This window comes from Lissotriton helveticus, chromosome 2_1 (genome assembly GCF_964261635.1).
Source record: "Lissotriton helveticus chromosome 2_1, aLisHel1.1, whole genome shotgun sequence".
NCBI lineage: Eukaryota > Metazoa > Chordata > Amphibia > Caudata > Salamandridae > Lissotriton > Lissotriton helveticus.
In genome coordinates this window covers 793,363,826-793,381,242 of record NC_136059.1, presented here as the reverse complement: position 1 = coordinate 793,381,242, position 17,417 = coordinate 793,363,826, and positions in this window count along the sequence as shown.

The following is a 17,417-nucleotide window of genomic DNA, read 5'->3' as shown; positions in this document are numbered from 1 at the left end:
GGGGAATAACATGTGTGCTCATAAACGTGCATAATTGTTGCATCTTTTTGTTCGTGCAAAATAATGAAATAATTTATTGTTTTCGTTTTTGTCATTACTAACTGCTGCAAACTTAAAAGAAGCATGTGCTTGTTTTGCTTTTCCTTGTCTGTGTGATGTCATTTCTACTATTCTAGGTGCATTTAAGTCTCATGGAATAACGGAGACTGGTAGATATAAACGCTGCTTTATTTGTTTGCAATGGCTAGGTAACATTTTGATTAATCGGGTGGGTTAATTAATTAGTAAATCCTGGGGTGGATACAGAATCTACATTATTTCTTACATTAATACTTTTCTTGTGTTTGTTTTATATTAGAAAACTTAAGTTGTCTGCTTTTGGGCCTTGTCTGCCCGAACTACAATATGCTGAATTTTACTTCTGCAAAAGTGCTGAGACGCCCATTCTGAAATAAATTATTCGTCAAAAGCTGCGTTCACAAAGCAAAAACTAACGTGCTATCGTCATTCTGTCGGACATGGCCAAGGTCGAAAAAGAACATTTTGTCAGTCCTTAACTTGGCATCCGCGGAAATCAATTGGAAGTCAATGGACGCTGCGAGAATGACTTTATACAATTGTTGCAATACAAGGAAGCTCCTGGTTGCACTCGGAAGGGACAATGGTCTCTAAGAAATGTGACTTAATGGAAGTTTTGAAAAGTGGGTGACATGTCACTTGTCACTCTCAGCCAATGGGACGTCGAAGATTTCTGAAAACTTTCCTTTGTGTAGTTTAGTTAGCGTAGAAAGGTATAAAAAGTCATGCCTCTAGGGATGGGCTGGCTGCTGCTTTCTGACCTTCCGATGAGGGTGAAGTGCTGACGGACTTTGCGTGGAGCACGTAAGAATCCTCAAAGAACTTTACTTTAAATTCTATCTATTTAGCTCAGTTAGGGAATTAGGTTTTAGAAATGTTAAACTTTATATATTTACTTTAAATTTGTTTCACTTACTTAAATTGTATTTTCTCACATTTCTTTACAATCATGCTTGCTTTATTGCTAATAAAATTCATTTATAAAACTATCAACTTATATACCATAATTTAGTAAATAAAATCTTACTTTTGACAAACAAGCTGGTCTTGGTTATTCAGGAGTGTAGGTTACTATTAGCTAGATCACGTCGCCAATGGTGGTCATTTAAATGGATAAGTTTTATTCTTATGACAATATTCCTTTCGCAGATGTATAAAATTGTATATAGTTTGTAGATAATGTGTATATAGATTTAATCTGACCACCTGATTCAGTAGGCCCAAAATATGTCAGGTTTATAAATGGGTCCATATTTAGTATAGAATTTTGTTTATAGATTATGAAGTTGGGTAGCATTGTTTATGATATATTTTCTATAGGCCGCTGGATCAATTCTCTGGTAGCAGAAATTGATGGTTGCTAAGAGTAACCAAGGTAATATGGTGGTTGCTAAGGGTTACTAAAATATTATGGTATGGAAATAGGATCGATGTTTTAACACATGTTGAGTTCGTTTTTCGTGCTATCTGTAAGCTATACCGGTATAGATTGTGTGGCGAGAAATTAGTCACGCAAGCCATCTGTTCTGTTTGTAGTGATATCGCCGAGTATCACAAGAGGTATCGCCGTGTACCATAGTGTTGTCGCCGAGCAACACAGTTTTAGGGCTAGGTCTGAATCTTGTAAAGTGAGGGTTTTCTAAGAAATTAAAACAGCATGAGAATAGGGACAAAGCGCCTTCCATAAAACTCACTGTGATGAGAGTATTAGTTATATCCGAGCTTGAGTGAAGGGTAAATTAGCGTCGGTGCATGATTATCTATAAACAGGTTAGAGTCCTGTACGGGTACATGTTTCATATCTATAAACAGGTGAGAGCCCTGTACGGATAACGTCGTTATTTTGCTAACGGTGCATGATTTCTATAAACAGGTGAGAGTCCTGTACGGATTTCATGTGTGTTTGAAATTAGGGAAATTTCAGTGTGAAAGTGCGAGTTTGAATTGTATTTTATGTTCAAGTGGAACTCTTAGAACTTTCACTTCGTGGTGGGTTCAGAGCAAAGCGAGTTCATAATTATACGTGTTAGAAGGGTGGGGTAAGGTTACTCTACTAACAATTGAATATTATCCTTAGTGTGAATAGCGCCGTCTATTCCGAAGTGTGGATACTTGAATGTATGTAAACTATCCTAAATAGTGAAACGAACAGATGTTGTCTTTATAGTCATTGTTAAGAATTAATTTACACTGAAAAGTGTTCTTAAAATGGCGCTGTGAAAAGATTTTGTGAAGGAGGGGTAAGCGCCAGGAGTGAGAAACGAGAAACCGCAGCTGCTGTGTACGTCACAGAGCCGCGCTGGGATTGGGTGACCTACGTCACAAGCTATATTCTGATTGGCTCTTGAGTCTCTGACGGCCTGTGAGCTGATTGGTCCTTCGGAAAAACTCCAAATTTATTGGTTGAGCAGAAAAGTGACGTAGCTCAACTGTCATTGGCTTGTTGGTGTGTTTCGCGCACGGATTGGTTGTTTTTCGGAACGTCCCCGAAAATATTTTACGAACGATTTTGTGAATTAGATTTAACTACTAAAAATGAGTTATCATTTTAAACATGTTGAGAAAAAGCCAACATTATTTCAGAAGTTTAAGAATTTATTTTCACCTGACAAGAAAATCGAAACGCGAGGTGGTAAACTACTTCATAAATATAAAACACCTGCAGCGTATATGGAAGGTGAATATGGATATCATACTGTCTTATGGTTCGATAGTTGGAAACGCTATACTAAAAACGACGGTGTTTTAACTTGGCCTGATGATGGTTCATTTAATGTAAAAGTCTTAAGAAATTTACGAGAGAAAATGAATGCTCTTGTTCCGAAACCGAGACCAACTCAATTTGAAGCTTTAGTTGAGTGGGAAGACGAGATGTATCAGTTACAAAGAGAAGCTAGTGGAATTAAAAGACCTTCTAAAAATCCACCTTGGAGAAGAGAAACTCATGAAGATAGATTGCGAATGTGGAGACAGGGAAACATGAGTGAAGGATTGTATTTAATTCATGAAATGGTAATGGGTACTCCTACAGGGAAATCTATGGAAAGTGAATCTGAGGATGCAGTTATGGAAGAAATATATACAACTGCTAGAAAAAATCAGCCTTTGAGACCTCCTAGATCATGGTCTACTCCGGTGGTTTCTACTGAAACTTCACCGAGTGCACCTCCAATTAATGAAGCTCCTAAACTTTATCCTAATAATTGTGAAATCATTGAAACTCCTAGAAGACCAGAATTCGAGAATGCTCGAAATGAAGGTAGACATTTTACAATGGCTCCAAGAGCAAGAGAACCTCCAAAAGATTATACAAGAGAGGCAAGAAATGTTGAAGATGTTGATTATAATGAATATTTAAGATCAAAAGAAGAATTAATAAAAAGAATGACAAAAGGCATGGAAGCTGTGACAGTTCCAGTAACAATTGGTCCTGTTCAGCCCGTATTTGATCAAAAGGAAACAAACAAAACTGGATTAACTATTCCTTTAAATACAGAAATTCAAAAGGCTGCTGAAAAATTGTATTCAGACTTATCTGAAATAAACTCTTCTAAATCGAGAATGCCTGATTTAACATTTAATGAGGATTTATCTCCAAAAACACCAATGGGTGCTATATCAGATATAGGGAGTCCTGAAGTCAGGGTAACCACACCAAAACTAGATGTGGCCAAATTAAAAGCGAATATCGAAGAATTAATAATTGGAACAATTGGTCCAGATAGTTTAAATTACTATCGAGATGATGAACTACTGTTCATTTGTAAAAGCATACAGTGGAAAACGAAAAACAAATATGATCAACTAGAGGATCTAGCAGCAGAACTTGAAATCGATGTGAGTAAACAAAAGAATTTTGCGAAACATTACAGATTAGACTTTTCAGAAAGTGACATTGAGAGTTTAAACTCAATGGGAAGAATAGTTCATATTAAAGATTTGATTGTCTATATCAAAAAGCTAGGAGAACTGAACAAATGGAGAGTAAAATGGACGAAAAAGAAGGAAGATGAAAGATTGGAAAAATTGTCAAAACAATTTCCAATGAGAGAAATTGCAGGTGGAGGATATGTTCATGTCCCTTGGTCAAGACAGGACATTCTGTTATTTACAAATGACTTTCCAAAATTGAGAGAGAAACCAGTTGAGTGGTACAGGCAAGTCGATAGATTTATCAAAGTGTCAAAAGTTCTGTGGATTGATTTAGATGGATTTTTTGATATTGTCGTTCCATCTGATCTTTGGACAGAATGCAAGATATCGATTAGTTGGCCAAAAACAGAACCTGAGCGAATCAAAGAAACAGGTGCTCCAAATCCACTCGTAATGGATTTTTATGAAAAAGTAATTGTTTGGATGAAAAACAAAATTCCACCCAAAGAAGTCGATTGGGTTAAAATAGAAAGAACAGAACAGGAAACAAAAGAATCAGTTCATTCTTTTTATGAAAGACTACTGTTAATTTTTAAACAATACAGTGGTTATGAAAAATTAGATGAAAAAGACATGAGCCATTTTGTCTATAGATTTGTTTATGGACTAAAACCTGAAATTGGAGAAATGATCAGAAATAGTATTGTCGGATGGCAATCACTATCTGTAGATGATATTCTAAGAAAGGCTAAGTATTGCAGTGATGAAATAGAAGTAAAACAGAAGAAGCTGAAGGAGAAAGCCATGTGGGCTCAGGTAAAGGTGGCTGAGCAACAGATTGCCAGCATGGGAAATAAGAACACTAATTTTGTTCAAACTGGAAATACAAACCAGATACAAGGAAAGTTTAAAAGTAATAATTTCCCAAAGAAATTTAGCCCAAAGATTGAGGAGTTGAAACAAAGATTACCTTGTTTTAATTGTGGTGAAATTGGACATTGGAGAGACGAGTGTCCTCATCCTCCTAAAAACTTAAAGAATCCCTTATTGAATCCACAGATGCAGAATGGTGTTGACCTGCAGCGACAGCTACAGATACAACAGGGGTTAAACGAATTAAATATTCAACGACAGTTACAGCAACAGCAACAACAACAAGTGAATAATCGTCAAGACCAATTGCCACAACCACCTTTTCCGAATTGTGGGGGAGTTCAAAAATATAATCCAAACGTGGGATTTCAGGGAAGTGAACAGGTAATAAAACCACAAAAACAGCAAAAGCAGCAAAGGGTTCAAATGCAAAATGCTTCACAACAATTTTTATTAGCAGAAAGTCAAGATAGTGATTCTGATGATTATTGTTGACGGTGCCCGAGAGAGGAGGAAGAGTGTGTTGTTGGAGCCACTCTTGAGGTTGACCAGTCTGGTCCTTTTGTAAACGGGAAAGTTAATGATGTAGACATCACTTTTCTAGTGGACACTGGTGCTACCCGTTCTACTGTTAGATCAGTGGAAATTGAAAACCTACCTCTCTCTGGGGATACCATCCAAGTTGTCGGAGTAAGTAATCAACAAATTAAAACTGACTTAACTGATCCAGTACCAGTTGAAATTGGAAACTACAGAGATAAACACAGATTTGTGGTTTGTAATAGTAGTCCAGTAAATCTATTGGGCAGAGACATCCTATGTAAAATGAATTGTAGAATATATTGTTCTCCTGATGGAGTTGAATTACAAACAATGGAGGAAGATGGTTTATACAGAATGACAATGATGATGATGGAAGCAGAAGAAACAAAATTGTTTCCTGCATTTGAAGAAAAAGATTTACCTGAAGAACTCAAAGAAACAGTGAAATCTGAAATATGGGATTTTACTGGAAATGAGATGGGTCTAATGAAAAACGTAGATCCAGTAAAAATTACCTTGAAACAGGGAATAGAATTTCCAAACACTCCACAATATAAAATGAAAACAGAAACAATTGAAGGTATTACACCTATAATTGAAAAATTAATCAAGCAAGGTGTATTAAAAGAAATGGAGAGTAGCTCTTGTAATTCACCAATTATGGGAGTTAAAAAGTCTAACGGAACATTTAGAATCGTACAAGATTTGAGAAAGGTTAATCAAATTGTCGTTCCATGTTGTCCTGTGGTTCCAAATCCAGCAGTAATTCTATTTCAGATTCCACATGATGCTGAATGGTATACAGTCATTGACCTTTGCAATGCATTCTTTACTGTTCCCTTACATCCAGACAGTTATGAAATCTTTGCTTTCAGATTCCAAGGTAAGACCCTCGGATGGTCAAGAATCCCTCAGGGCTATACAGAAAGTCCTTCAATTTTTAACGAACTGTTAAAAAGATCATTAGAAGATCTAGACTTACCTGGTAGGTCTACGCTAGTGCAGTATATTGATGATTTGTTAATAGCTGCAAAGACAAGAGAAAATTGTGTAACAGACACAATAATTCTGTTAAATCGCCTTGCAGAAGAAGGACATAAAGTGTCCCCAGCAAAACTACAGTTTTGCAAACAAGAAGTAAAATATCTTGGTCACAGAATTGCAAAGGGAAAAAGACAAGTAACAATAGAAAGAATAAAAATGATTCAAGCAATGTTACCACCAAGAACACAAAGACAGGTAAGAATGTTCTTGGGAATGGTTGGTTACTGTCGACAATGGATAAGTGGATTTTCAGTAATTGCAAAACCACTACAAAGACTGACAAAGTCAGATGTAAAAGATCCAATTATTCTCAATGATGCTGAGATGGACTCTTTTGAGAACCTGAAAAAGAGCTTATGCCAAGCTCCTGCTTTAGGTATGCCAAATTATGAGAAAGATTTCGAACTGTATTGCAGTGAGAGAGAAGGATGTGCATTATCTGTGTTAATTCAGAGACATGGAAATTTAAAGAAACCTATTGCATACTTCTCTGCAGTTCTTGATCCAATTGCTAAAGCATTACCAGGTTGTTTGAAAGCAGTTGCAGCTACAAGTATCAGCCTCGAACAAAGTGAGGGGATCATTATGGGATTTCCTGTGAAAGTTTTTGTGCCTCATTCAGTTGAAATATTACTGACAAGAGGTAAGACTCAACATCTAACAAGTAGTAGATTGACAAAGTATGAGAAAATCATATTAGGAGCAGATAATGTTTCGATTTCAAGATGTTTAAATCTGAATCCTTCTACATTATTGCCTGATTCTGAAATTGTTGATGACATTGAAACAGAACATGAATGTTTAGATGTCATGGAATTCTGCACTAAACCAAGAAAAGACATCAAAGACAGACCTTTGTCTGAATCGGATTTTGTCTACTTTGTAGATGGGTCATGCTTAAGATCCGAAGGAGGTGTCTTAAAAGCTTCATATTCAGTTTGTACAGTCGTAGATGTTGAAGAAGCATCATGTCTTGAAGGAGTTCGTTCAGCACAAGTGGCTGAATTGATTGCTTTAATTCGTGCATGTGAAATATCAAAGGATATAAGAGTTACCATCATTACTGATAGTCAGTATGGGTACGGAGTTGTGCATGATTATGGACAACTCTGGTCACAGAGAGGATATATGACATCAGCAGGATCACCAATTAAAAATGCAGTTTTCATTAGGAGATTAATTGAAGCAATACAATTGCCAAAAGAAATCGCCATTGTTAAGTGTGCAGCACACACTAGAGGAACTGATTATATTTCCAAGGGAAATGCCTTCGCAGACGAAACAGCTAAATACTGCGCAAGGAAAAATTATTCATACAATCGGGAGAGGAGTAAAGAAACTGATTCAAATTCATTAATGCTAACAACTGTTGTAGAAACATGGCATGAGATTAGAGATTTACAAAATGAAGCAGAAGATGAAGAAAAAGACTTATGGTTAAGATCAGATTGTAGACCACGTGAAGAAGATGGAGTGTGGGTTTACAAAGATGGCAGAGTAGTCTTACCAAATTGCTTGATTGCTGACATGGCCAGATTATATCATGGTCCAGCACATCTGGGAAGAGATTCTATGGTTAGACTTTTCAGAGAAACATGGTTCAATACCAAGTTTAGAACTATTGCTGAATCTTTTTGTCAAAGGTGTTTGTCATGCCAACAAATGAATCCAAACAGAAAATCAGTGGTGGGGACAGGAATAATTGGTCGAGAAGGTGGTCCCTTTACCAGATTACAAATGGATTTCATTGAAATGCCCTTACACAATTGTTTGAAATATGTACTTGTAATTGTGTGCTTATTTTCAAGATGGGTAGAGGCTTTCCCTACACGACATTGTGATTCAATTACAGTAGCAAAACTAATGCTCAGAGAAATCATCCCAAGATACGGTTTTCCAGTCACTATTGAGAGTGATGGAGGAAGCCATTTTGATAACAAACTGATGAAGTTAATTTGCGAAGCTTTGAGCATTGAGCAGAAAATACACTGTGCATACAGACCAGAGGCATCAGGAGTGGTTGAACAAATAAATGGAACAATTAAAAACAGAATTGGAAAAATGTGTCTTGAAACAGGTATAAAATGGACTGATGCTCTTCCACTTGTTTTGATGTCATTAAGAAGTACACCAGATAAAAAGACAGGTTTGAGTCCTCATGAAATTTTAATGGGAAGAGTTATGAGGCAAGCTTTTGTACCTGTAGGTAAACTGTTGAGTATAAATGACAGTGCTATTTTGGATTACTGTAAAAGGTTATCTGATATGGTAACTTCTGTGTCTAATCAGGTGGGAACTGAAGCTCAATCAGATGAAAAGGTTTTGACACATGATCTGAGACCTGGCGATTGGGTCAGAACGAAAGTACATCGGAGAAGGAATTGTCTAGCTCCTAGATGGCAGAAACCTAGGCAGATAATTTTGATCACTACTAATGCTGTAAAGTGCAGAGGATTGAAACGTTGGATTCATCCTAGTCATACTATTCCAGTACCAACTCCTGAGAGTTCTGATGTTGAAAGTGATACCACAGACGATTCTGATTCTGAGGCAGAAGGCGAAACAGAAGGTGAAATAATTCCAGATTCCGAAGATCGACAAGAAAGTCGACATCTGGAAACTGTGCCAGTGAATGGAAATTTGACAAGAAAAGACTTGGAAATAATTGAAATAGATTCTGAAGGTGAAGAGAATCTGTTAAAAGGAAAGATAACTGAAGATTCGGTTGTCTCCATTGAAGACAAAGAAGCAGAACAAAAAGAAGTTTCAGACCAGGAGAGTATCGAAAGGCAGAGAACAAACTCTGAAGTAAGGAACAGAAATCCGAAATCTGGGAAGTTGGGGGTAATTGAGGAAGAGGAGGAAGACGAATTACCGAGTACCAGTGATGGAAGACAAAGTGAAGTTCCTGAAGGAGTGAAATTGCCGAATAGAGAAGTTCCTGAGTCAATTGAGATTTCAGACTACGAAACTGAAGAAAGTGACGTGGAAGGTGAAAGTGAAAACAGAAAGAAAAGGACTTGGAAGTCAGAATCAAATAATTCTGAACCAAAGAAGAAGTACGTGAGAAAAGCAGACTACTGGCCAGGTGGAAGATTGAGAGTCAGATTGATCAAAAAGCCAAAAGAACAAGTTGAAGAAATCAGTAGTCAAAAGAGTCCTGGAAAAGAAGTTGGAGTTGGAAGAAAAATTGAAGTGATATCGAGAAAAGGAAAGAGAATAATAAGACCAAACCAAAAATACAAGTCTCCTGAGTGGACTTACTTAGTAATTCCACCTGTTATTGACATATATGATAGTAGTGAAGAAGAAAACGAAATCCAAGAAATTAGTGACAATGATTGAGGTACAGAAATATTAAATTGGCAAAAGGCTGAAGAAAATTTGTTAGTTGACACAAGGTCGAAGAAAAACTGTTTAGTTGAAGAAAACTTATGTATGACATAAGGTCGAAGAAATCTTGTTTAGGGTTTAAAAAAAAAAAAAAAAATAATAATAATATTTTAAAAGGGGGGTGTAAATATAAATTTAGAATTTTAAAATTTATTTTTATTTTTTTGAGGCTAAAATTAACCAAGAATGCCTTATGTTAAGGAGAGCACTTCAAAGTGTTCTGTTTTTAAAAGATGCTGTAAGATGACTCTGGTGTGTCTGCTCATTTTAGTTCTGCTCTGGTTGGTTCTAGCTGTGATTATCCCTTTGGAAATGAATAGAGAATTACACAAAGTTAACATAACAAGCAAAGCTCTGGTTAGCCAAACTAAACATAGTGCGTCTACAAAAGTTATTGATCATCAGCCTAACATTCATCAAGATAAATCAATTGGTGATTTCTCAAGTAATACATTCACAAAGCTATTGAGTGAATATGTTAAGGTAATGGATGCAAAAGACTGCTACATCTGCGTTAAGTTACCTGCTTCTGTTTCTGAGGGAGTAACATATAATATGCTTCCTCTCACTTATGCTGTAACATGTAGTGTATTAACTAGTTTATTTTATCAAACTGGACGTTTAGAATATTACTATTCAAATTATGATGAAATTTTTGCAAATATTAAGATTGATAATGCTTTAAATAAGCATAAGAAAGCAAAACAAATGAGAGAATTTTTCCTTGTTACTAACGAACTCACTTACGAGTATGCTTACAAGAATAATCTAACATGCAAATTAAGTGCTGAAGGAAAGAAATTTTTGAACATGGTTGAGGAGAGAAGAGCAATTTATAAGAGGAATGAATTAGTCAAGCAGACTAAGTCAAGTTTCTGGCAGAAAGAGGATGAGAAATTAAATGGCAAAATGCTTGAAAATATTGCAATTCACATAGACAAACCAGTTAGTGGAAAACTTTGCATTAGAAGAGATAATGCACTTTTTGATAATTATTTTGTAGGTGCAAGTAACTGTGAAGATACTTATCAGATTTTGGGAGGTTGGGGATTTAAAGGTGGAAAAGATCCTATCTTTCCTGGGATTTATTTTGTTTGTGGTGACAAAGCCTACTACAACCTTCCAGACCACTGGTATGGAACTTGTTATGTGGGAATTGTTTTTCCTAAAGTGTTTCATGTTGACAGAGATTCAGAAGGATTGTTTAAAATTCATAATTATGTAAATAGAGTTAAAAGAGAAACTTTTACTGAAGTTCTGGGAGATATTTTTCAAGCTGTAATACCTTTTGTTGGTATAACCCTAAATGCAGGGAGAATCAGAAAATTGTCCACTATAGTTGATAGATTATCAACTGATACAGCTGATGGATTTCAATTAGTGAATGTTGAAGTTATTGCAATTAGATCTATGGTAATTCAAGACCGCCTTGCTTTAGACATACTCCTAGCAAAAGAGGGAGGAGTCTGTGGCATTTTACATGTACAACATTGTTGTACATATATACCTGATGAAAGTAAGAATATTGAAATGTATATTAAAAATATTACACAAATGCATTCAGAGATAATTCCTTTAGAAGAAGATGATTTTACAGGGAAACTTTCAAAAAGGTTTCAAGCAATTAAAAACTGGTTTCATGATATTGGAAGTTCAATTCTTGGCAAGATTCTGGCACCTTTGATTATAATAGTATTCATTTTTATTTTGACCAAAATAGGTTGTTTGTTACATAAAAGAAAGAAACAGTTGAAAGAAAAGAAAAGAATCTATAAACTCAGAAAAGAAGAAGAAAGAGAGATCGAATTACAGGAGTTACATAGAGAGCGTTATGCTAATTCCAAAGATTATGCAGAAACAGACTTTTAGGTTTACTGATACAAATGAATTTGAATCGATTTCTTAGAAATTTAAATTATCAAAATTTTGAATGCTGGTGTGGTGATTTGTTAATCACCAGATGAGGGCGTTGATGGAGCGAGATAGAAAACAAAATTTTGTTTAAACTCGTGAAGTCACATTTCCATAACATGAATAATAATATTAATGATTTGTGATTTGTCATGCTAATACAACTTAGATTAAACTTTACACATGGGGGGAATAACATGTGTGCTCATAAACGTGCATAATTGTTGCATCTTTTTGTTCGTGCAAAATAATGAAATAATTTATTGTTTTCGTTTTTGTCATTACTAACTGCTGCAAACTTAAAAGAAGCATGTGCTTGTTTTGCTTTTCCTTGTCTGTGTGATGTCATTTCTACTATTCTAGGTGCATATAAGTCTCATGGAATAACGGAGACTGGTAGATATAAACGCTGCTTTATTTGTTTGCAATGGCTAGGTAACATTTTGATTAATCGGGTGGGTTAATTAATTAGTAAATCCTGGGGTGGATACAGAATCTACATTATTTCTTACATTAATACTTTTCTTGTGTTTGTTTTATATTAGAAAACTTAAGTTGTCTGCTTTTGGGCCTTGTCTGCCCGAACTACAATATGCTGAATTTTACTTCTGCAAAAGTGCTGAGACGCCCATTCTGAAATAAATTATTCGTCAAAAGCTGCGTTCACAAAGCAAAAACTAACGTGCTATCGTCATTCTGTCGGACATGGCCAAGGTCGAAAAAGAACATTTTGTCAGTCCTTAACTTGGCATCCGCGGAAATCAATTGGAAGTCAATGGACGCTGCGAGAATGACTTTATACAATTGTTGCAATACAAGGAAGCTCCTGGTTGCACTCGGAAGGGACAATGGTCTCTAAGAAATGTGACTTAATGGAAGTTTTGAAAAGTGGGTGACATGTCACTTGTCACTCTCAGCCAATGGGACGTCGAAGATTTCTGAAAACTTTCCTTTGTGTAGTTTAGTTAGCGTAGAAAGGTATAAAAAGTCATGCCTCTAGGGATGGGCTGGCTGCTGCTTTCTGACCTTCCGATGAGGGTGAAGTGCTGACGGACTTTGCGTGGAGCACGTAAGAATCCTCAAAGAACTTTACTTTAAATTCTATCTATTTAGCTCAGTTAGGGAATTAGGTTTTAGAAATGTTAAACTTTATATATTTACTTTAAATTTGTTTCACTTACTTAAATTGTATTTTCTCACATTTCTTTACAATCATGCTTGCTTTATTGCTAATAAAATTCATTTATAAAACTATCAACTTATATACCATAATTTAGTAAATAAAATCTTACTTTTGACAAACAAGCTGGTCTTGGTTATTCAGGAGTGTAGGTTACTATTAGCTAGATCACGTCGCCAATGGTGGTCATTTAAATGGATAAGTTTTATTCTTATGACAATATTCCTTTCGCAGATGTATAAAATTGTATATAGTTTGTAGATAATGTGTATATAGATTTAATCTGACCACCTGATTCAGTAGGCCCAAAATATGTCAGGTTTATAAATGGGTCCATATTTAGTATAGAATTTTGTTTATAGATTATGAAGTTGGGTAGCATTGTTTATGATATATTTTCTATAGGCCGCTGGATCAGGACACCTGCCACAGGTGCCCTGACTATTCTAGAAGGGGGTACAGCTCCAGGTGGGAGGGTACAGAGCCCCAAGGAAGAGGAGGACAAGGATTCCACATGGCTTGTTGGACCTTGCGAGTATGGATAGAGGGATCCAACTGGGTTTAGGAAGGTGTAGAACAGGAATAGTACCCTGCTGTTTGGGCCAGTTTCTGTGTTCTATCGCCCAAGCACGGAATCCATTGAGGTATCGTTTGGTCTACCCTGGCTTTAGGCTGGAAGGGGGTTGTGTTGGAAATGGCCCTTTTAGCAGGGTTATCCCCAAACTTTTTGCTTATTCCTCCTTTATTTTTCCTGACCTGTGGTTGTTGGCAATAGGACTCTGGGCACTTTACCACTGCTGAGTAATGCTAAAGTACATATACTCTCTGTATACATTGTTATTGTGATTGGTTATCCAGGATTTGCATATTTGTTTGACCAGTAAGTCCCTAGTAAAGTGCACTGAGTGTGGCGGGACTGATAAGTCAAATGCTACTAGTGGGCCTGCAGCACTGATTGTGCCACCCCACATGAGTAGCCCTAAAATGGTGTCTTAGGCCTGCCACCGCAGTGGCTGTGTGCAGTTGCTAACTGCTATGCTGACCTGACCAGTGTCCCCACTGGCCAGGCCTAACCCTTCCTTTTCTGTGCACATTGGACACCCCTATGGAAGGCCCAAGGTACCCCCCTGGGCAGGGTGCAGTGTATGTGAAAGGTAACGCATGTACTAATGTAGGTGACATGCTCTGATAGTGAAATGCTGCCAATTTAGTTTCTCACTATAGAAAGGCAATCTTGCCCATAGGCTATAATGTGGAATGCTGTGTATAATGTTTACCTGCATATCTTGCCATAGGAACAAGATGGAAAATTAAGTCTGGTATCCCTGAACTCAGAATTTAACAACGCATCTTTTGGGAAATATGTTTTTTTAATCCTGTGTTTGACAACAGCACTTTTAGAAAGTGGATGTTTTCTTGTCTGACCTTTCTGTGTGCCTTGGCCTGTTTCTGAATTGACTGTCTGGTTTGTGAGTGACAGAGGGTGAATTGGCTCCAAGGAGCTGAGTGAGTCAGCCCTAAGCTAAATAGCTGCATCTGCATCTTGAGTGGTGGGAGAGGATAGCACCTGGGCCTGAATAGGGCTGTGCCTGCCTTCCACAATGCTAGCTCCAAAAACAATGCTCGCTCCACCTCCTGCTGGGCGGCTGACGTCCCTGTCCCTCTCTCTCAAAGGAAAGAAGAAGCCAGGAAAGCAAAGTGCTCCAGGACTGACCAAAACTGGTTTGGACTAGGCCAAGGCTTCTCTGCTGTCAGAGAACAAAGAGAATTTTGGTATAAAAATGGATACCCAGACCTCAGAAAATTAGATCATCCTGGAATCAAGAAGGAACCTCTGCCAAGGGGAAAGCTGGAAGAGGAAGGACTGTCCTGCTGTGTGTTTGTGGGCTGACCTGCGGTTGCTTTTCTGCCAAGGAGAGGGGAAGGACTTTACTGTTGTGTGTGTCCACTTGCTTGAAGAGATCTCCAAGGGCCTGAGAAAAGCTGGACTCCTGTTAAGAAGTCCCAGGAACAAAAGGACTTCACCCCCAGCTTCCCCCCTGAACTCTACAGTATGAGTTCTGCCCTTCCTAGAGTGCTTGAGCCATTTGTGCGGCCTCTGGAAGTTGTTACATGCTGTTTAGCGAGCTGGAAAAGAAGAACAGAAGATCTACAATTTGCACGCGGAGCGCATCGTCGACAGTGCAAGAAAATTCCAGCGCTGCGAAGACTGTCAAAGCGCCTGTTGCCGCTGCAAGAACAGACGCATCGTTTTCCTGCGAAGCGCATCGCCCCGGTGCGGGAAGCTTCCTGTTGCTGCGAGCATCGTTGCAGAGCCTGTTGTCGCTGTGAGAAACCGTCGCACCGCTTGCTTGCGGATCGCATCCCGTCGCTGCGAACATCGTCGCAGAGCCAACGCATCAAGGGGTGCGAGAGAAGAAGATCAACGCTGCGCCGCGTATCGTCGCCGCACCGAAGATCGTCACAGTCCGGAAGATCGTCGCATCGTGCCTGTGCGAGACACTTTCTACCGAACCTGCGCACCAGAATACATACAAGGTATCGCAGCCCTTCCCAAACAGTACACATTCATCGCAACATGCCCGCTGCATACAGCAGGATTGTCGAATCACCTCCCCAGGGTCTCAGGAGTGACGCATCGCTTGTTTTCCAACCTGCAGCTTCCCCTTGGAACTTTTGTCGCATCTACAGGTACTTTGGGCCAAAAGTGGCACAACTGTGGATTATTTTGACACAAACCCTTGAACTCTTTTTAAAGACTATTTCCTGAACTGTGTGTTGGATTTTTGTCGTTTTGGTTTTGTGTAGTTTAGATAAAGATACTTTATTTTTCTAAACTGGTGTAGAGTAGATTTGTGGTGTTTTCACTGTGTTACTGTGAGAGTTGATACAAATACTTTACGCCTTGCCTTTGATAAGCCTGTCTGGTCGTGCCAAGCTACCAAGGGGGTGAGCAGGGGTTATCTAAAGAGTGTATCCCCCTTACATTGACTAAAAGCAATGGTCCCTATTTGGACATTGGGGCCTACCTCTGCCAACTAGAAACCCTCAGATCTAACATTGGTGGTCAGCGGTGAGGATTTGAACTTGTATTTGTACTTGACCCACAGTAATTGGTGTACATCACTAGTTTAGTGCTGACCACTACGCAACCACATGCCGTGTTTTTTTTTTGATTGTATATTTGAGAATCTCTTAGAAAGCATCATGTCTCAGAATGGGAAGGCAGCCAGGGAGGAGGCAGAATTGGAATTTTGCATTGAGGGTCTGTATTCATACAAAGTTGATCAGCTTAAACAATTCTGCAAAGACTTTGGTTGTCCTTTGAAAAGCAGCTGTAGGAACGATGAGCTGCAGAGAGCCTGAAGGCCTGGTGGGAGGCCCAAGATGGAAATGATGCAAGTGAAGGGAATGTTTTTCAACCCCACGAGTTGCCTGTGGCAACCCAGGCTCAAGGCCTGGCAGCAACCATTCCAGTAGGGTTTTCACTCCAGAAGAGTTAGAGGAGAATCAAAGAGTGAGAAACCATGAATTAAAAATCATGAGAATCAAAATGAAGCAATTGGAAGCAGAAAAAGAAAGGGCGGCGGAGGAGAGCAAGAAGATGTATGCCTTGGAAGAATTGAAATTGACCTTGGCATATGCATTAAGAATGAGGGAGCTTGATTTGGAGCTTGAGAGGCTTGAGGCCATGAGTGTCTCAGCTGAAGAAGAAAAATATGTAGCTCTAGAGGTGAGCTTTGCTGAGTTGGAGGTGGAGTCCAGCTCAGATGGTGGCAGCAAGATTATGGTATCTAGTGCTGAGAGAAAGGTACAAACACCCAGAGATGTGGCGCCTGACTTGAGGGAGGGGGGTGACATACACCAGGGGGTTCAGGTTTATGACGTAGTTCCAGTGGTGTGCGGTGTCCCTGAAGTAGATTGGGGAACTGACACAGGGGACCATATTCCTAGTGGTGGGAGGGACACTCTACTGACTCTAGATGTGAGGTGCAGGGAGAGGGGTTCCCCCATGGTAGAAACCTTGGTGTGTGAGTGTGAAGACCCCCCAGAAGAGTGTTGATTACTACGTAGTTTAAAAGCAATATTGAAATTTTTCGACCCAGATACCAGACAAGTTATTATCCAATCTACGGTGTTGTCCAGATTGGACTATGCCTCCTCTCTGCTTCTTGGTACCAGTAAAGCAGAAACTGCCCGTCTGCAACGCATTCAGAATGCGGCTGCAAGAGCTTTAATAGGCCTGCCTCGTTTCAGCTCTACTTCCAAAACCATTCGCAAACTCCATTGGCTTCCAGTAGCCCAGCGAATACAGTTCAAGGTTCTATGTATCTCTTTTACAATCTTAAAACAGTCAACACCTAAAATGCTAAAACCTTTGCTGAAGATGTATGTGGCCACACGAGCTCTACGCTCAGCTGGCCAGAATCTGGTTGAAGTCCCCCGGTTCAAGCGAGGCAGAGCCGGTGGACGCTCCTTCCGGTTCCTAGCTGCTAAGCTATGGAACACCCTTCCAGGCCAT